We start from the raw sequence: 21,614 nt of genomic DNA on the forward strand, positions 1-21,614 counted from the left end.
CCCTAGATGTGTTCCTAGAACTATTCAGCTGCAATGTCTACTAAAAAGTAGATGCTTTGGGATTCTTGCTTTCTGTCTCTATGTCTTTCTCTGTCTGTCTGGCAAGCGCACGCACCCTATAGTGAAAAAACTCTCAAAAAAACAAAAAACAAAAAAAAAACTGATCCTGTGAGGCAATTCCACCTGGGAAGGTCCCCATTTCAAGTCTGAGACCTCCCTGAGCCCCTGGCACACGCTGGCCCGTGGTCCATGGCTGGCTGAAATCTGGGATGGGTCGCGGCCTGAGACCCCACTGGCGGTGCTGTCTCTCTCTCTACCCCTTCCTCCCTCTCCCTCTATCTCTCTGGGTAGAGCTCTCACACGTGGAAGGGACAAATAAAGAAACTTAAAAAGATGGATGTCTTTACAAGCGTATTTTCTGCATGTTTGTTGAAATCCAGAAGTACATTTTCATACTGATCATAGAGCTGTTGATTTATTTCTAGATTCACTTGAATTTGTTAGGCAAAGTATCATGTCCTATGTGAACAGTCAAAGTTTTAATTTTTGCATTTTGAATCTCAGAAGATGGACTTAATCGTGCCAACGCATGGGGTGGAAAGCAGGAAAGGGTGCAGGGAAAGCGCGTGTATTGAAGGACGCAAGAGCTCCTTGAAAGGTTTCTATGTCTGAGATGGCGTAACGATGCTGAAGGGCATGCCCTCCGACCTGCCACTGACGAGCGAAGCTCTGGGAGGAGCTAAGAGCCACTTTTATTCGGTATTCCTTCAAAACTGCACATCTTTGAAGGCCATCTGACATTCAAGTTCTCCTTAAGGCCCTTTGCTGCAATTCCTGTTATTCCAGTGTATTGTTTAGTATAGCTTTGTTAATTTGAACTTCCTGTGGCACTTCGGAATGGCGTCCGTCCTTCAGGAAGAAGGGCTGGAGGGGTCACCAGGGCTCAGAGCCACCCTGGGCCCACACCAGGACAGCAAACGGTGCTCAGGGGCCTGCAAGCGGTTTGTATTTTATTCACTGCATTTATCTTTCCAGCTACTGAATTTAAGCTTATTAATTCATAGGTAACTGATTTTACATATGGTCTATCATTAAATCTACTCCAGCTTTCATGTCATAAACTAGAATTTTTGTAAAAACAATGCAAACGTGATTTTTATAGAATGTATTAACTTGACTAGTTGTTTGATATACATCTGAATTTTCTATTATAACAACATTTTAGAAGACCAGGTGTCTCATTTGACTTGTCCATATTCTTCAAAATACTTTATTCTTCATAAATTTTGTTTTGACGTTGTATCCTCATCGTCTTTTTCAGGGCAAAGTGTGTATTGTTCTGTACATAGTGGAGGAAATCTAAACTATGTCTGTCTGCATTGTTGACATGGATCAATCTTTTGTTTTTCTTTTCTCTTATTTTCTTTTATCTAGAAATAGGACTAGAAACCAGGGATGTGTCAAGTTTTGGAATACAGAGTACGTGTCACTTCTCAGCTATGCTCCTCAGTGAGAAAAGAGGCAGACCAGTGGTCCCATGCTCTTAGCATACACGACAGCTTGACGCCACTCCAGAGATGGGAGAGGTGGCAGGCTGGAAGCTGAGACGAACGAAGAAACTTCAAAATGTTTGCAGAAAAATGGAGTCAAAGCAAGAATCCATTTTGGTGCCACTTACAAAAACAATTCATGCGTAGTTTTGGATAATGTACATTTTCCATCAACTTGTCTAATTTATATATATAAGACACCTGAATTTAGAAATCATATTATGAAAGAAGAAAGCAACATCTGCATCCTTTAGTTAAAAATTATGCAACACGAATACATAATGAAGTTTACAAGAAAGGTTAATGAGCTCTCTCCTCTTCTCTAATTAGGACTCCCCAAAGGTAAAACGGCATGAATGTAACCCACAAGTTGATTTCTTTATTGACAGTTCGGCCACAGTGCTGAGTGTGAGACTACAGAGGGGCAAGATTTTTCTACCTGCGAAAAAGAATGCAGAGAAAACCTGCCCCAGTGCACATAGTGAATCATGTGACAGCTTGAAAACTGTCATACTTCACCCCAGTCTGAGGGATTTGGTTTACCTTGAAGCCAGTGACACACTGAAAGGTCCCTTCTGCCTGGAAGTGTTTAGTCTCAGGCGGGGCTCAGTCCCCCTGCATCTGGCTTGTGGATGGCACCACCACCGAGGCGGGGGGTGTCCTGGGTTTTCTTGGAAGCAGCAGATGGGTGAGGGTCGGAAGTCTCGGTTTCCTTCTTATCTTTGCCTTCGTGCGTGGTCGTACACACACCAGTTCATAGTTCTATGCCAGTTTACTCAACTACAAAGTCAATGTATCTATCCTACGTGCTCCACAGTACTGATGTGACAAAGGAGTGAGTTTTATAGCAAATGTCAAATGTAATTGCAAAATGCTGAAAGCATGCCACATACATTTAGGACCCAGAGGAGTGTCCCGGATGACAACTCCTACCCATGCTGTGTAGAATTTTGGTGATGGCACAGGGGTAAGGGATCGTGTCGCAGTTGGGAAAGTCCTGATGCAGGTCCTGAGACCTTGAGCACTGGGGGCATGCAGGGGCCCAAGGCTCAGTCTGGTGGTGGACAACAGCATGATGAGCCCGTGGACGGTGACTGATCATCTGTCTGTCTCTCTCTTACAAAACAATAAACAAACAACAACAACAAAATTGTGAGGTGGGTCCTAGCCAGTGCAGTAATAAAAGATTACAACGCAAAGAGGTTGAATGGCAGGACAGTGCGAGGGAGCACGGGGCTGAGCAGGCTGGGGGCCACTCGTGCTCCTGCTCCTCAGCTCAGACTTCTGAGGCCTCGGGCACACTTAGCCTTCTGTGCTTCAGTGCTCTCATCTTAAACGGGGCGGCAGGTGGCATTGCGGTTAAGGTGCTGGACTCCCACATGGCCAACAGTGGTGTGAGGCCTGGACCTGGCAGCTTGAAAATTACGTCAGGCGGATGTGCGTGCCCAAAATCCCGGGGGAGAGTGGAGGAGAAGGGATTGGAGTGTGGCCATCCCCCTGGGGGATGATGTCTTGCTTCCCTTCTCACTGTCTCCGTCTCTCTCGGGCGAGTGCATGTGCCGTATGACAAAAACCTTAAGGGGAAGGGTAACAATAACATCTGTTTCTTGGCTGCTGGGAAAAATTGCAAATTTAAATTTTAAGTGACTATTAGCACTGAGTAATTTTTTTTTTGAGAGGTTTTTTTGCTATAGGGCTAGTGCTCACCAGAAAGACAGAGAGAGACAGAGAGACAAAGAGAGAGAAATCACCTTCCAGGGGGGATGGCCACACCACAATCCCCTCTCAAAAAGAGAGGCAGTAACTGTGCCAACGTGTAATGTAAACTGCTCGTCTGCCATTACTCATGGAGGCGGGATGGCAGAATCGGAATGGCCATGTCAGGGACCTTTATACACACAAGACGTATATATACAGGACTCCGTGGAAACTCCATCAAATCCCTCTCCTCCTCCATTCCTGGAATGCTTTAGCTTCAGGCACTTCTGTTGTCTGACAGAGGGAGTTTGTTTTAGGTAAAAAATAAATGGTATCTTAGAAATATGGATGGGGAACCAGCAGTTAGGTAATGGCTATGTTGCTGGACTCCCACGTAGTCAACTGCGGTTCGCGTCCCAGACCCAATGGCTTAAAACTCACGCCGGGCACATGTACGTACATGCCCAAGATCCCGAGAGGAGAAGGGAGGAGAAGGGATTGCGGCATGACCATCCTCCCTGGGGGGTGATTTCTCGCTTTCTATCTCTATGTCTCTCTCTGTCTGTCTGGTGAGTGCATGTGCCCTATAACGAAAACCTCTCCAAAAAAAAAAATGGATGTAGGGCCAGCCTTGTCATGGTGGTTCCAGCAGCTAGATCCCACAAGCCGACCAGGAGGTCCATGTCCTGGACCCTCTTGCTTGAAAAGCAAGCCTGGTGCATGTGCGTTCTTGCGTGCCCAGATCCCACTGGAATGCAGAAATAGAGACGGGATTGTGGCATGACCACGCCTCCCCGGGAGGCTATCCTGCTCTTCCCCCCTCTCTGTCTCACTGTCTCTCTCTGGCAAACACATGTGCCCTCTAGCAAGTAAAATAATAGAAAAAAAATTTTTATATAGTTGTGCAACGTGTGTTTTAAGCTAAAGGTTATTACAAAAGAGTTATAAGGTTTTAAAATGTAAACTTTATAGAGTAAAAACGTTACAGTAAGTTAAAGTTGTTACTAAAAAAATTAGTCTAGCCTAAACGTACAGGGTTTATAAAGTCTGCATAGCATACAGTGAGTTCTAAGCCTTCACCTTCATTCGTCACTCACTGATAGTAATTTCTCAAAAAAGAAACTTTATTAAGACTCAACTGCCTGAAATTATGAAGTTCTTAAATAGACCTTACCTGTATGTTAAAATTCATATTCAAACTAAAACCAAAAAAGCCAAAGCTTTGTTACGTAACCTCTGAGTTAGTATAGACTTACTGATTATTGCTTCTATTTTGAGACTTATACAGTGAGAAACTAAAAAAGCGGCACAAGGGACAGCGTGCCTCCATGTGATGGCCGAAGCCACGCGGAGGGGCCAGGTTTGAACCCTCAGTTTACCTAAACAGGTTGGGCGTGGCAGCATGTGCCTGTGGTCCTCGCTCCTAGGAGGCTGGGACAGGGATTGCTATGAGAAGGAACTCTCTCTTGGGGACCAGCAAGTAGTGTGGTGGTTAAGGTGTTGGACTCCCACCTGACGGCAATGATTCGAGTCTCAGACCTGGTGACTTGAGAATCTTGCCAGGCACCTGTGCACGCGTGCCCAAAATCCCGGGAGAAGAATGGATGAGAAGGGCGTGTGGTATGGCCATCCCTTTGGAGTTTATTTCCCACCTTCCTTCTCATTGTCTCTCTCTGGTGAGAGCACATGCCTGATAGCAAAAACCTCAAAATATATACCTCTCTCTCCCAGAGAACAAACAAACAAAAATAGACAAGTATAGGAAATAGTGAATGAGGCTGTCATAGAGCGCTTTGAGAGGATACGTCCACGTGATTCACGGGGTTTCAGCGTGTGCTGATCCTGCACGTTGCTTTCCTATCACTTAGGCCTCTGAGAGAGGGCTGATGTCGACGGCTTGCCGACTGCCTGGCATCCCTGTTCTTGATCTGACTCTAATTCAACCGGCAGACCTCACGGACAGCTCCATGCACACTCCCAAAGCTCGGATCCCACAGGCCTGGGAACGGTGCGAGCCAACCTGGTTAGTCTCACTCTAGTTTTTAAGTTGCAAGAGGGTGCAGGCACTCCCAGAGAGAGGCACAGAGAGAGAGAGCACCCCACACAACCACTTCATCCCCCCTTCCTGTCGGGACTTAGGGCGTGCACACACATATGCACCCAGCGTGTTTGCCAGCGACCAGCGCCAGGACTGAAACCACACAGTTGGCCACGTGGGATCTAGCCCCTCAACCCTGTGGCCACGAGGTCAGACCTGGCTTGCTCTTCGTTTGTAAATGCTGGTGGAGACTGTGTTGCTGTTAAAGGTTTATTATTATTATTATTTTATTTATTCATTTATTTTAATTTGACCAGAGAGGAGGGGGAAGGAATGAGAAAGTTGCCAGGTCCAGGACTTGAACCACTGTCAGCCATGTGGGATTCCAGCGCTCTTAACCACCACGCCCCCTGCTGCCTCGATGCTGTTAAAGGTTTCCGATGGCAGTCAGGTCGTGAGGAGTGTGAGTTATGGGGTCTGGTAGCTGCCGCAGGGAGGTGAAGCATAGTCCATGATGCAGAGAGCAGGCCGGTCCGACTGGGGTTCTGGCTGCTTCCGAGTGTGAGACTGTAGACCTCGCGCCTCCTGCCGACCCGGGTGATCGTAGCCGAATTCGTTTGTCTGTCAGCCTCACTGACCTTCGCCGTTGATGGTCCAGCAGCTCATGCAGGAGGAGAGACAATGCGTTTGTGGGGAAGTCCATTCATCCCTACCGTAGCTAGGAGAGGGACAGGCCTCTGTGACTAACACAGTAGAGGTCATGCTATTTTCACATTTTATTAAGTATTGTCACTGTAATGTCTTTAGGTCAACACAGCCTTGTATCTCTTTATATTGACCTAGGTATTCTTTGTTTCTTCTTACAGTTATATTTTTAACTATATGAATAGTCTTCAAAAGTTCATGGGAAATGCATATTATGAATACGATAGATGTGGCTCTTTCCCCCTTGCTTGAGGTAGAATGTGTGTATCCGTGAGAGAGAGATCAAGGAAGAGACAGAGACAAGAGCAACTCCACAGGGGGCGGTCTCACTCGGCACTCCCTTCGTCCAATCCTCAGTGCTCCTGTGTGTGCCAGATCCATTTCAGGCTGACTGGGCCGGGGTTTGAACCACAGGCACCATGTGGGGTCCCAGTTCTCGTGAGCTGCATGTTACTTCTGTGTCACAGAACCTGCCTGTATGCATGGCTTTTAATATTTTTTGCACCAAAATAAATTCCTCTAAAGTGAGGAGAAAAGGAACTAAGCGTGCCTATTTGTTTTTGTTTGATTCTTTTTTATGTTCAGGAGACTGCTGAGTATTTGCAGATGCTGAAGATCCCGTGAGGAGAGAAAGAGGGTGGTGCTGTGAAGCTAAGAGTGGTTGGGTATCTCAGTGTCACCCTGCATAGGAAGGCGGAGGCACAGTGAGTGAAGTGAAAGAGGGACGCGGACCTGGGTGGCAGACGCTGGCCCAGGACTCGCGCACTGACCTGGCTATGCGGAGGGCTGGGTTTTGCCACAAGAGAAGGGCAAGAAGTGGAGAAACCACACGTTGTTCATTAAGAATTCCCATTGGTCCATTCCCAATGGCACAGGCAACTGACCGGCTCTGCGTTACGCTTTACATCTGAACTCCAGGAGCACTGCAGCGAAGCAGCGGGACGTCACAGAGTAAACCTGTACGTGTGCCCAGGGTCGGGTTCCCGACTGTAATGCAGCTAAGACATGCCTTTTGGGCCATAACCCGGGTGGATGTGGGCATAACCCGGGTCTCAGCCTCTCCTTGGCCAGAAAAAATGTAATGAACCTCATATTTCATTAATTGCCCTGAAGCCTTTTCTTTCTCGTTGGGAAGACCACTGACACAGCAAACATGGGAGGGTAGTTTTTAATATCAAGGGAGAAAAATAAAGCTTCCCTTATGAGATGAGATGAAGAAATGGAGGGTGCTCGGAGGTGTGAAGGTTCTGTCAGTTTCATGACACCATTTTCAATTTGTTCTCAAATCTCCAAAAGAAGTAAAAACTACCTTTGGGTAAAGGTCTCAGGGAACTTAGCACATTTCTGAATCAGGCGACACCTCTTCCAGGTGAAAGCACATGACTCCATTCACCTTCTCAGTGGCACCTCTTGACAATTCCCCTGGGCCACCAGAGCGCTGGTGCCATAGGGTCCATCTGTGACAGGTCTAGGGCTCCCTCCCGTGAGGTCCACATTTGGCCACCAGAAACCATGTGCTCTGCACGGGTGGGGACACAGTGCCATCCAACCACAGACGCCTCTGCTCATCCAGAGTCCTCCAGAAGAGCTGTCTCCCGGGGCCCACACTCTCCATGCTTCCCGGAGAAGGAGCCTTGAGCCCCCTCACCTGGTGTCTGAGGGGTGCCTGCAGATAGCACTCTAGCGTTCTTTCTTGCCCCAGAAGTCCCCCTTCTAGTCTTCAACCTCTCACTGAGTTCTAGACTTTCCATTCTGTACACAGGCAGACGGTCAGCTAACAGCACCGTCTTCACGTACCAGGTAGGGTCAGCACTGCCCTGGCCCTCCTGACCACAGGCAGGGCCTAGTCCTTGGGAAAGCCCTGGCCATTGTGTTCTTGCTGAGTAAGACGTGACGAGGAAGCATTTCCTCAAGGGACAAAGCTCCCAGGAGCAGTATGTCCTGGTAGCAGCTATTCTGCTTGATGGTGGCTTGTCCTCAAAGAGGTGTTAAAGATTGACCAGAATATTTCTGCTTCCTTGAAAGGACAGCCCTAAACCGAAGTCTGAGAGTTCATTTTTCTTTGCTACTAAGGCATCAGAATGTTAGCAGTGACTCAGAAATTCCCTCTAATCTGCTTTTTCTTTAAGACGTTTTTCAAGTGCAAAAGAAGAAAACTATTTGGAGGTTACTGCCAAAGGCAGTCTTGCTCATTTTTCCAGGGGGAGATATAGCAATGAAAACCATGCCTTATTTGATCGTTTAAAACTTTTAAAAGTCTTAGGGACAGATGGTAGTGAAATGCAATGCTCTGTGAGGTTCACTCATAAGGGAAGGCTCTGAGTTCAAGTCTGGAGATCTCCCATGAGTGCATGACCTGAGCCAGCTGAAGCTGGAGAGGAAATTGTGGGGTCAAGGTACTCTTGGAAGTGCTCTCTCTCTCTGGCTCATGGGAAAAACAAAACAAAACAAAACAAGGTACAATGGGGCCAGCGGGTGGCATTGTGGGTAAGGCGCTGGATCCTCAGTGGTAAACTGTAGTTCAAGTTCCAGAACTGGAACCCAGCGCGTGTGCATCTGTGCCCAGAATATCTAGAGGAGAAGGGATTGCTACATGGCCATCTCTCTGGGGACGATTTCTCACTTTCTGTCTCTGTCTGTCTGGTGAGTGCATGTACCTTATAGCAAAAACCTCTCAAAAAAAAAGAATGATTTTATTTAACTTTATTTATTTATTTTAATTTGACCAGAGAGGGTCAGTGTGTCTGTGTGTCTGTGCGTGTGAGAGAGAGTGAGAGAGACACAGAGAGAGGGGGGAAGCAAGAAAGCAAGTTGCCAGGTCTCAGACTCGAACTGTGATTGCCCACATGGGAGTTCAGTGCCCTTAACCACTGTGCCACCTGCCAGCCCCAAATTTTAAAAATTCTTAAAAGTATTTAAGATGCCAGAAATTCAATTCATGAATTAAATTCATAATTTATCAAATATATTTAAATATAAAATGCAAAAACCGAATTCTAAAAACTTTCATAAAGAAAATTAGTGGTAAGTTTAATTTTATTATAGATGGTATGAATATGAAAATTTCAAACATTTTGTGTTTATTTTTAAAATATTGATGTAGTCTAAGGAAGAATCAACACTTTTAATTTCCAAAGTATTTTGGACAAAATACTGGCTACATTTCAAACACAGTTTTCTTTTTTTCTTTTTTTTTTTTTTTTTTAAGGTTTTTGTGTTAGGGCACATGCACTCACCAGAGAGACAGAGACAGTGAAAGGAAAAGTGAGAAATCACCCCCACCCCCCAATTCCCCATTGGGGATGGCAATGCTGCAGTCCCTTCTCTTCCATCCTCCTCTCAGAATCTTGGGCACAAATGCACATGTGTCTGGGGAGTTTGAAGCCACCGGGTCCAGGACTCAAACTGCGGTTGGCCATGTGGGAGTCCAGTGACATAAATACTACACCATCCGCTGGCTCCTTCAAACACAATTTGTTTTTGTGTGTGTTTGTTTTTGAGAGAGATATTTGTTGTAGGGCACATGTGCTGACCAGAGAGACAGAAAGTGAGATATCACCTCCTCAAGGGGGGATGGCCACACCATGAACTCTTCTCCTCCAGTCTCCTTTTGGGATTTTGGGCAAATATGCACACACTCTCAGCATGAGTTTCAGGCTGCTGGATCTGGGACTTGAACTGTGATCGACGATGTGGGAGCCCAGTGATGTAAACATTACACCATCTGTTGAACTCTCAAATATGATTTTGAGAAAAGAAAGTTTCCTCAACATGTTTAACTGTTTCAAAATATCTCTCCAGACTCTCCTAAGGACTATGATCATAATAGTAATATCTCTCAATGAGAATAATGCTGCAGCTCCTGGTCTTTGCAAACTGTAAAAGCCTCATTAAAAGCATATAAGCCATATGTAAGCTCTGTTTTTAATTATTTTTCTCATTATCTTAATCTTTATTGTGTAATCATTAATTACAAATTTTAGAACTTGTCAGCTGCAACTTCTGCACTATTAAGATTATTTTTTCTTTCCACTTTTTTCTTTTAAATTTTTTTAGGTTTTTGTTATAGGGCACGTGTACTCATCCGAAGGTGACAGAGAGAGGAAAAGTGAGAAATCAACCCCCAGGGGCAATGGCCACACTGCAATCTGCTCTATTCCCTTCTCCTCTCGAAATTTTAGGCACACACACACCTGGTGTGAGTTGCAAGCCACAGGGTCCAAGACCCGAACCACAGTCAGCCATGTGGGGGCCAACTGCCTTAATCACCATGCCACTTGGTGGCCCCCGCATTATTAAGACTTTTAACAGAATGTTCCATTTTGCTCTTCATACAAATTATCTGAGAAGTCAGAGATCCACTTGTTAAAAGATATGAGAAACACTGTCTATTTGTGCTAAAAGCTAATGAGTGGGACCAGCAGTTAGCATAATGGCTATGTCGCTGGACTCTCACGTAGCTGACAGAGAGTCAAGTCCCAGACCCGGTAGCTTAAACTCACGTTGGGCGTGTGTGTGTGTGTGCCCAAAATCCTGAGAGGAGAATGGAGGAATAGGGATTACAGTGTGGCCTTTCTCCCAGGGAGTGATTTTTCCCTTTCTGTCTCTCTGTCTCTGTTTTTCTGGTGAGTGCACACGCCCTATAGCAAAAACCTCTCCAATATACATATAAAATAACAAAAAAGCTAATGAGTAGTTTTTAGTGTTTTCAAAGTCCAATAAATTTCAGCACATCCTTACAAATTTGCAATGAAATTAAATTGAATTTGGCATATGATTTATTGTATGCCATAGAAGCCACAGCTCGCAGAGGTGGTATTTACCATGGAAAATGTGCTCATTCTCTGTATGTATGATGCTACACACATTTCCAAAGTACTAAACACTGTGTTATCATTATTCATTGAATGATAATTTACTGAATGATTCATAATAGTAAACATTCTAACATAAAACTGATGAAATATACTCACAATTTAATTGTGATTTATTATTCATGAATTAATTCAGTCCGATTTACTCTAAAAAGATGTTTCAACAGCTAGATAGTTGTGTGGCAGTAGGGGTGGATTGAGGTGTCAGGATCCTGTTGGAGGTTCTGTCTGTCTGTGTTTGTTTTTGTCTTTTGTTCATGAAAGAAAGAAAAAAGTATTTAATATTTAAAAGAAATTTCAGATAGTTAAGAGGTAAAGAAAATCATTCTATTTTTCTAAAGTTGCTTTCCTAAAGTATTTTTTGTTAAAAATCTTTCAAAATACGTTTGGCTTTATTTAATTGAGAGAATGACAGTAGAATTTATTATTTTTGCTTGGTAATACACTAAAAGTAATTTATCACAGTACAGAGTGTGCTCTTATGGAACTTAGAAGCTAATCAGTCAAGAAGAAAGAGCTTCCATCTACATAAAACAACAATAAATTTGTACAAATATTTCTTTTGAAATATAAACACATAATCAAGGAAGAATAAACAGATTTCTTTCTATAAGTTCCCAAATCATTATTTCCAGGATCACTTAAAGCAGGGGTTGGTAAAATTTTTCCGTAAAGAATTAGATAGTAAATATGCTAGGCTTTGTAAGCCACGTGGTCTTTGTCACAAATTCTCAGCTCCATCCTTGGGAGATGCCTCTGTCTCTAGCAAGAATATAATCATTGTGCATAAATGAAAGGGCATGGCTGTGTTTTAATAACACTTTATTTATAGGGGCCAGCCAGTGGGGGGGTGGTTAAGGTGTTGTATTCCCACATGGCCAACCAAGCTTGTCCAGGTCCTGGATCTGGCAGCTTAAAATCATGCCGGGTGTGTGAGTGTCCATGCTCAAAATACAGGAAGAGTGGAGGAGACGGGATTGCAGAGTGACCATTCCTCACCGCCTCCCCAGGGGTGATTTCTCACTCTCTTTCTCTCTGTCTCCAGTGAGTGCATGTGCACTGTGGCAAACAAAACAAAACAAAACAACTTTATTTACTAAAAAAATCCATCTCTAAACTCCCAAGACAAAAATTGTCTTCTCTTTCCTTTTACCATTGTATAAACAGCATATAAATATTTTGTAAGATGTACTTATGTCCACCACCTCACTGTTTTTGTTTCCCTTAGGCCCATTGTTATCTGGGTTTCTCATGACTTTGAGGATAGGTAGTTTTTCAACACATTCCATACTTGTTAGTGTACAAGTTATTGAAACACTTCTCAGAATCTGTCAAGGTTCATTCACTTTTCTTTTCTCTTTAACTCATTTCCCTTCTTTTAGTCACAGTTTTCCAATGCTATATCACCTTCCCCCATCTTCTTTGCACAGTTAGGAGTTGTTCCAAGTGCAAGTCTCTTTTGAATGTCTTTCTCACACTAGCCTAGACCATGTGCACACATGCCCTGTGTGCGCCCAGGGAGCCTCAGGACCCAGGACCCTTCCATGTGGGTCTGCTTTGTTACCACTGCACCGCTGTCTGACCCTGTAGTCATTCTGACCTGCATTTTTTTCCTTAAGTAAACTCATTTATTCCTATATCCATACCTACCACCAGACTAGTCCCTCTTTACTAGCCATCTAAACTTTAGAAGTAAATTCATGACCAAGCCAATACTACTACTACCTCTATTAACTATTACTACTCTTACTATTGTTACGACTTTATTGGGCTACTCTTGCTGTTACCACTGTTCATCAGCTATGGTGCTTCCGACAGTGTCTGGCTCATATCGTTTTCCTTTCCCGTTCACATCCAGGGAGATGAGAACCAGCTATGCACATTTTACAAAGGATCCCTTCTATGTAAGTGACTTAAACAAATGTCTACAGCAAAATGGTAGCAAGGGCAATATTTGTAGCCAACTAATTCTGTGGATCATATTTATAGATAATTAACAACCACTTTGAATATTTTGCTTACTATTTACCTTCATTTGTAAATATATTTTTAGAATAAGGCACATTTCATTTGGTTAAATTGATAATAACCAAAGAGGTTGTTGTAGAAAAACAGAAACCGAGGAACAAAAAGCAGCACTTTGGAGAGAAAGAAGTACTCTTTATTGCATTGGTGGTGGGCACAGAGGAGTTAACACTCTGAATCTCCGGCCCTGGTGGGGAGGAAGACACAGTCTTTTATGGGAGAGTTGGGGGGGTATCCTACTGGAGGAGTGGGGGTTCATAATTTGCCTCAAAAAGGAAAGTGTCAGATCAGCAGGGAGTCTAACTTCTCAAGGTCTCAGATTACTTCTATCACTCAACAGGAAGGGACAGTGAGTTCACAGAGAAATGGGAAGTTTCTGCAACTACTGGCCTTGGGCTATTTGTGAGTTCCAGGCCTCTCTGTATCAAGGTAAATAATTTAATATTTTTGCATTTGATATTCAGTATTAGGTGAATTACTGTGACCCTGGGAGAATAATGAATTATCTTAATCTGTGAATTAATAATGTGTGTGTGCGCATATGTGTTAGAGGGTAAGAAATACCGATAATGCTAGAATATTTAATGAAGAATGTTGAGAGTATTTGGAAGAGAAGAACAAAAACACTTTGGTCTAGTAGACCTGAGGAAAAAAATGCCACTCATACATGTTGGAAAACAGTTATAAAATTGGATGAAATGAACTTTCAAATAAATTTCTATCATCAAATAGACATGGCAGATAAAAGAATGAACTATGGAATGATGAGTCCACTGAAAACAAGAAAGTATCTGACAAAATAAATTCGTAAAATTTATTTTTCAAATAAGTTTTTTTTCCCCATAACATTGAGATAGAGTTTTACTGATCCATTCTCAATCCAATATTTTTCTCTACCTATGACAAACAGGAAATCTTTGAGAGAATGCCTGAACAGCCCTGTGGACTCTGTGATTTTTATGAATTGTATGTACAATCTCTGTTTCATTAGCAACACGCTGGCATCTGAGCAAAAAAGCCACAGATGTGGAATTAACAGTGTGTCGATGAGACTCCCCGTTCATGGTGTAAAGAGACAGAGACGGTGCTAAGTCATGCAACTGTGTTGACACGTACGTACTGAAGATCCCCTTCAAAATTAAGAGCAGCATTGATTTGGGGCCACAGCATCATGCAAACTTAGTTTATATTCTTTCCTTCCTTAAATTCATCTTCACTAAGGGAACACTCAGCCTCCATCATATCGGCTGTGACTCCATCCTCCAATCTGAGATGTCCAACTGCCGAGAGAAAAGCCTAGCAAGATGTCTCACCACCACATCAAAGAACACAAGTCCAAAATAAAATGCACAAATAAAGGCCAATGCAGCATTCTTTGTTGATTCCTTTCTTTAAATTAGTGTCACTTCTATTGTTCTGGTTACTTCAAAGCCTGAGTTTTTTTTCCCCTCCCTCTCTCTTTCTCACTCTATCTTCAGTGTCATACACAATTGATCACCAAGTTCTATAAACCTTACTTTGTGACACTTCTCCAACTCGTCCCTTCATTTTCTTCCCCACAGCTGTGGCCTTAGCCCTACGCTTTAGTTCTTTCTCACTAGACTATGAAAACAGCCTTCTATCTGGGTCACCCTACTTCCAGTTCCTCTGAATGTTAAACTGGCCAAGCTCTTACATGACAACTTTAACTTTAGCTTCCCTTTGCAAATGAATCTGGCGTGCACTCTGTCTCTCTCCAAGCAAACGATGGCGAGGCCACTTAGCATGGGAGTCAGGGAGGCCATCTACCTCTGCCTATGTGCCTCATGCCGCAGTGAAATCTCACTGTCCCGTTCTCTGAATAGACCCTGGATTTTCCTGACTACCATCTGTGCAAGCTATTTTTCCTCCTAAAATTGATGTGAAATCTTCTTAACAAAATCTAGACAACCTTCAGGACCCAAGTCAATAACGATGATAAGAATGAAAACAACAACCTTCTCAACACTGGTGTGTCTGCCAGGTACTGGGTCCTCTGATACCAGTCTTATCTCATTTAACATTGAAAGCAGTAACAGCATGGGTTCTATTTTTATTTTATTTTATTTTAACAAAAGGGAAAAAAATGCAGTTGAAAAGTTTAAGAATTTTGGGAGTTCTTCCTTTTCCACAGGTTTTTAGAAATCCCTAATGGGACTCATTAGCTCTGTTGATGGTGCTGTGAATATTGACGGCTCCATTCTGTGCTAACTTGCAAGTTCCCGACAGAAGAGCCAGCCTTATTGCTTCTGCTCCTTGGAGGATGTAGCCACGGCCTTGAACATGCGAGCGCACATTTGTGTACACACACCGTGGGACCGTGGCGTACCAGCCTACTCAGCCTCGGCCTCTTACCCCGGTTTACACTGAACAATGTCATACCGCGGCAATCTCCATTCCAAATGTCTCATTTTCTGTGAAGTTTTCTCTCATTTCTCACATTTGGTCCTTCTATATGTGTTTTTCAGGATAGTAGCATATGAGAACTTAGATTTTAGTCCTCAGTATGCTATTTTTATTCTATTATTTCCCCCAGTGCTTCTAATAACTCCTAAAAACTCCTTAAAACATTGATCTTCTCTACCTTTCTGACTTTTTCCCTTTTCCACAATACCTAGAACACTGTCTTGCATAATAATTACTGAAAAATTATAATAACTGAAGTGAGCTATCCAACTTTCTTGTCATGGATATTAATCAGAGCAAAGTCTTAACTATAATAACATGAGACCTCTAAACAATAAGGCTTAACAACACAGTTCTTCTTCTTCTTTTTTTTTTTTTTTTTTAAGTTTTTGCCATAGAGTACATGTGCTCACCCAAGAGAAAAAGAGAGGGAAAGTGAGAAATCCAACCCCCCCAATGGGGTATGGCCACACCACAATTTCTTCTTTTCTATTCTCCTCTTGGGATTTTGAGCACATGCCCAGAATGATTTTCAAGTCGCTGTGTTTGAGATTTGAACCGCAGTCAATCGTGTGGGAATCCAGCATGGTAACCACTATGCTACCTACTGGCCCCCAAACACCATTCTTTATTTCTCATATATGTAAGAACTTGTGGTGAGTCTCATACAGCACTGAGCAGCTCCTGAATGTCTCACGAAAATTCAGTCAGAGGCTTCATCTGCAATGACTAATCTCCATGATGTGTCTTCAAAGCTGTTGTCCCTCCTGTCAGTAGGAAGGGAGAACAGCGGGCAGAGGGCACTGGCAGACTGTAGGACCCACCTGGGGTGGCTTGTGCTTCGGCCACTCACCTCCATTTGAACAGCCACATGCCACGTTTGCTATGGCAGGCATGGGAAATGAACAGGCTGGACAAGTTTGAAGACTGGTCGAAGAACTGAAAAATGGCCAACGTTTTCAGTCCACCTTATAATATTGTATATGGTACACCTTAGAGGTGTTTCAGATTCTGCTACTTTGTCCTTCATCCTGACACCACCTTCATCCTAGACCTTGTTGCATCACCCTTCTCACCTTCTTGAGCTGGCTGGAGCCCTGGTTAGAGGCTAGCCCTTCAATGACCCACAGGATAACCCATGGACGCTGATCACCTCCCAGTCCTTGGCTCAGAAGAGAAGCCACACAGTGGAGTATGGAGCTGCTTCCTGAACGGCACTGGGACTTGGAGTAGCAATCTGGAATGATCCCGCCACGAGCAAGCCTAGACTAGTGGGAAATGGCGGGAGCTGGACGCACCACTCCCTCCTCCGTCGTTCTGGCGGACTACCCCAGTCTGACTGCAGCCTCTCCTGAGAAATGTGCTGGCTTTGATGCTCGCTCTGAGCGGTGGTTGGCTTTCATCCTCGCTTACCTCACTTCTCTTCTTCATCGGATTCACAGCCTAGGCCTGTATCTGTCAATCCAGGCCTCAGGCTCTGGGTTCTAGAAGACCTGACCTCAGTGGCTCTTGAAAAGTTGCCTTAAATAATTCCATACGGCAGTAGCCAAAATCAAAGTTCTTTCCTGGAATTTGCCTTTGTGGTTGTTCAAGTTCTTTGCTTTCTTGCTCAACCCAAGCATTTCTCTCAACTTAGTGATGAATACTTCGAAGCCACTTGAGTATGTGTGGTCTGGGGATTTAGGTAAGGGCCTCGTTTCCTGCTGCTTAGGTTTCCAAAGCTTTGGCTTTTCCAAACACCCGAAGACTTGATTTTGGATTTTTCTTGTTTTCTTTCCATTTCTGCTTGCAAATTGGCTAATTCTTCATTGAGATCATTTCAGTCTACTTCCTTTAATGGACATAGGCATGTCATCTATTATGTAAAGAGCATGTTTCTCCTTGTGGGGATAAAATAGATGGCAAAGAACAGCATGTTCTTGGTAGTTCCATGTTTAAGTCCTGCCTTCCTATTAAGTTATGCTACTTGCCAAAGCCTTAATTTTATGTTTAAAGAATAACCGCAAACCATACATGCTATGGGACTGGTATAAGAATTAAATGAATAATGCCTATAGGTATTCAGTACATGAGAGAAATTTAGCAAATCTAGATTAAATAATAGTTTTGGCTGTGAATTCTCAAGAGATAAAGCAAGTTAAATAGTCTTCAGTAAGTAATTAACTACCTGACAGAAGTGGGACTAGAAATTTATGGTATGTGCAATCAATAAGGTTAATTTCCAAAACATGCTTTAAATCTCTCACTTATTTAATCCTTAACTGAATGAAATAATGCTTTTTACAATGGAGAATAGTTATCTAAATGAAGTAAAAGTAAAGAACGTATCAAAGGAAGAGAAATAAAGTTCAGTGAAAAACATGATGAAAGTGTAAATGTGGTATCTTAGAAGGGAGAAGATAATAACTCTTTTGCTGAGAAGGTGATAAAAAATAGAATATAGAGGAATGAAAAATGCATTATTTAGAATTCAATGATATGGGCATTTTATATAACACAAAACCAGAAAAAAAATCCAGCCAATTCTTGCAACAGATTTTACTTAAACAATGTTTATATTATTTATTCAGAATTGAATCTTTAATTTTACTATAAAGACATCACTAGAATAATTAAGTTGGGTAGACATTTAATTCACAGATCAGCTCATACTCTAAGAGACTGTGGGATTGTCTCTTATTATCTACGATACGGTTTCATCTTTTGCCATTCAGAACATTTTAATAACAATTAGAAAGAAAAGGAAAGTTGTCATTCTTATCACATTATCTGCTGATATTCCTCTATTTCTACCTTTTATAGTAAAAGTTTGGTGATCATTAATTAGACCTTATAATATCTAAAGATTAAAGTTTGCCCTGGACAAAATACATTTTTCTCAACTCAATTCTGTTCAGATAATTAGTTGAAATGGACAGATATGGGGTCTTAGGTTCATTACACCCTGTATAGATGTGAAATGTAACACATTTATTATTGTGTAATTATTTTTCTCCACACCCGTCCTCTCCAGACCAGTCTTTATAAGAAGAAACCCTTTAGTCTTCATCCAGTCTTAGCTTGATGCATTACATGTTTCATTTGTAGCCACTTCGCAAATACTTATTGACGGAGTTATAAAGTTAACAGTTTTAAAACATTATGTCTTGGGCCAGCAGATGGAGTAGTGTTTAAGGTGTTGGACTCCCATGTGGTTGACAGTGGTTCAGGTCCCGACCCAGTGGCTTGAAACTCACGTTGGGCCCGTGTGCATGCCCAAAATCCTGAGAGGAAAATGGAGAAGGGATTGCAGCATGGTCACTTCTCACTTCCTGTCTCTCTGTCTCTATGGAAAGGGCATATGCCCTAGAGCAAGAACTTCTTAAAGCAAACAAACAACAACATTGCATCATTAACATATAAAACATTTCAAGGACAGTTTACCAGACGAGACCACTGGAGACAGGCTTTACTTATAAGAGGAGCTTACGCTGTCTGAATTTTGTTTTCTGGGTAAAAATTTAAAAAGTGTATAAAATGCTTATTTTCCAAGTATTTTATGTAATATGTTATTGTTGTTGCTGGCAGAGATGCAGGAAAGTTATCATTTATTTATTTTTGTCAAAAATCTTAGAAAAGAGGATCCGGTCAGATACATAGAAGATTTAATTCAGGTGACGTCACTTGGCCAAGTTCTACGTGTAAGGAGCTGGGAAGTTACCACTCTATTCTAGTGACAAGAAAAAAGCTGAATGAAACAAAAACTGCACAAGTATTTGCAGTTATTCATGAGAAAAGAGAGTCAGGCAGGTGGATGAAGAACACGCCCGTGTGTGGTCTGTGCTGTTCCTTGGCGCGGAAGGATCTGTGGACCCCAGGCCTCTTTGCTCTAAGTATCCAGGGTTTGAATCAGCCTGAGGCATAGAAGTTCAAAAGTTAATCACAGTTAGGACACAGAAAGTAGGTGCTCAGTGAAACCTCAGTGAGGTGAAATTGGCACCAATTCCAGAAGTTTGCCTTGTTAAATTCTCATATTATTTGTAATTCACCTGTACACCGGATAATTTCACAATTAAAATAACTCAGTGAATTATATATAATGAATACAAAATGAGTATGCTACTAATCATCTCTACGTACATTTAGAAACAATGAGTCTTAATGCTCAGAGACAAGGCACTTCCAGAATGTCTGAGTGATCGCGAATCGTGCACTAGAAGTCATCACTTAAGCTAGATTGTGGTAGAAAGGATTGTACCGAATGTCTGCGTTCTATGGCAGAAACAGAGACTGGAAGGTATGGAAGCGAGAGGGCAGCTGTGGATACGGGGGACAGTGGGCGACAGGGGAGAGAGGGAGGGACTGAAGGGGGAAAGGCAGAACACTTAACAGTCACAAAAATGGACAGTTACCTGCTGGTGATAATGTGTCTGGTGCCCTTGACTGGAGTCATGCGCAATGCATTCATGCTGAGGAAATTCATTTTGTATGCTATACAGACATACAGTGATTAAATGTGAAAAAATAAAGTAAAAAACAGGGGAAAAAGAAAAAGAAATCAGGACAAGGGAGATATTTGATTGAAAGGAATTCCCACTGGAGCCCAGAAAGAATTTAACAAAGGCAGATAGGTGAGAGTGGGCAGCGCCTGTGGAGACACTAGGACATGGCGCACGAGATGAGTAAGAGGTTGGGGAAGTAGAGACATTTCAGTACCAGGCTGTCATTCGGATTTTTCTTCTATCTCTTCATGGGAACTCAATTAATAGCCTAATTTGTGAAACGAAATAAAGGAGACAGGAGAGGATTTGTTTAAGGCCTCTCTCTCTCTCTCTCTCTCTTTCTATTTTTTAAATAGGTTTTTGCCTTAGGCTGTATGAGGTTGCCAAGGAGACACACACACACACACACACACACACACACACACATAGACACAGTGAGAGGGAAAGTGAGAAACCACCCCTCCCCCACCCCCAGAGCAGATGGGCAGTTGTAAATCCCTTTTGCATTCTCCTTCTGGGACCTTGGGCATACACAAACACACACACACACACACACACACACACACACACACACCTGCTGTGATTTTCAAGCCATTGGGTCTGGGGCTTAAACTGCAGTCGGCCATGTGCGAGTTCAGTGATGTAACCACTACGCCCTCTGCTGGTCCCTGCTGAAAGTCTCTTACACCTGGAATGGGGGTTTTTGGGGTCTCTAATTTTCACTTTCTCACTATGATAGATATATTGCTTTTGCATTTTATTCTCTTGCAATGGCTTTGCTGGTGTATCAAATTTTATATTCTGTGCTCTCCTGGTGATTTGACTGGCATGTACATTTTAAGGACCAGCTACATTAAGACAAATGAATGGGCAGTTCTGGGGAAAATAGCGGCCTCTATCGCTATGAAAACCTGGTAAAACATAAGCAAAAACAAATGACTTTTAGTCATAATTCTATATTATAAATAACATGCCTCTTTGACACATGGATAATAACATACTAAATGTATAATGGTATGGGTATTTGTTAGACAAAAATGCATTACTGATTTTATTATTATTCATTGCCTTTGCTCATCAACTTACCATCTCTAGTTTAGAAATTGATAGTTGTGTTAGTGAACCACCTCCTATATTGATTGACATACTCTCTTACTAATTGTTGAACCTAGAGTTTTTTGTTGTTGTTTTGTTCTGTTTTTAGAGAGAGATTTTTGCTATAGGGCATGTATACTTGCCAGAGAGACAGAGACAGAAAGCAAGAAATCACCCTTCAGGGAAAACGGCCATGCCACAATCCCTTCTCCTGCATTCTCTTCTCGGAGTTTTGGCTGGCACACACGCACACATGGGGCATGACTTTCAAGCTCTTGGGTCTGGAACTTGAACCACAGTTGATTACGTGGGAGTCTAGTACCTTAACCACTATGCCACCTGCTGATCCTGAACCTAGAGTTTTGATCAAATTATTAACTTTCTTTAAAAAAAAAGAGAATTATTTATTTAATTTTATTTATCATCATTATTATTTTTTGATTTGTTACAGGGCACATGCACTCACTATAGAGGAAAAGGAAATGAGAAAGCAAGCTGCCAAGTCTGGGATTTGAACTATGCTGGACCACGTGGGAGTCCAGTGCCTTAATTATCATGCTACCTGTTGGCTCCAAACTATTGGTTTTTAAAAATAATATTCCAGGGTGAGTAGGTGGCATGGAGGTTAAAGCACTGCATCTCACATGGTCGTCTATGCAGTTTGAGTCCTGGACCCAGAGGCTTGAAAATCACACTGGGTGATTGTGAGTGTGTGTGGAAAAAT

Source organism: Tupaia chinensis, unplaced genomic scaffold, assembly GCF_000334495.1.
Source record: "Tupaia chinensis unplaced genomic scaffold, TupChi_1.0 Scaffold000031_1, whole genome shotgun sequence".
Classification (NCBI taxonomy): domain Eukaryota; kingdom Metazoa; phylum Chordata; class Mammalia; order Scandentia; family Tupaiidae; genus Tupaia; species Tupaia belangeri.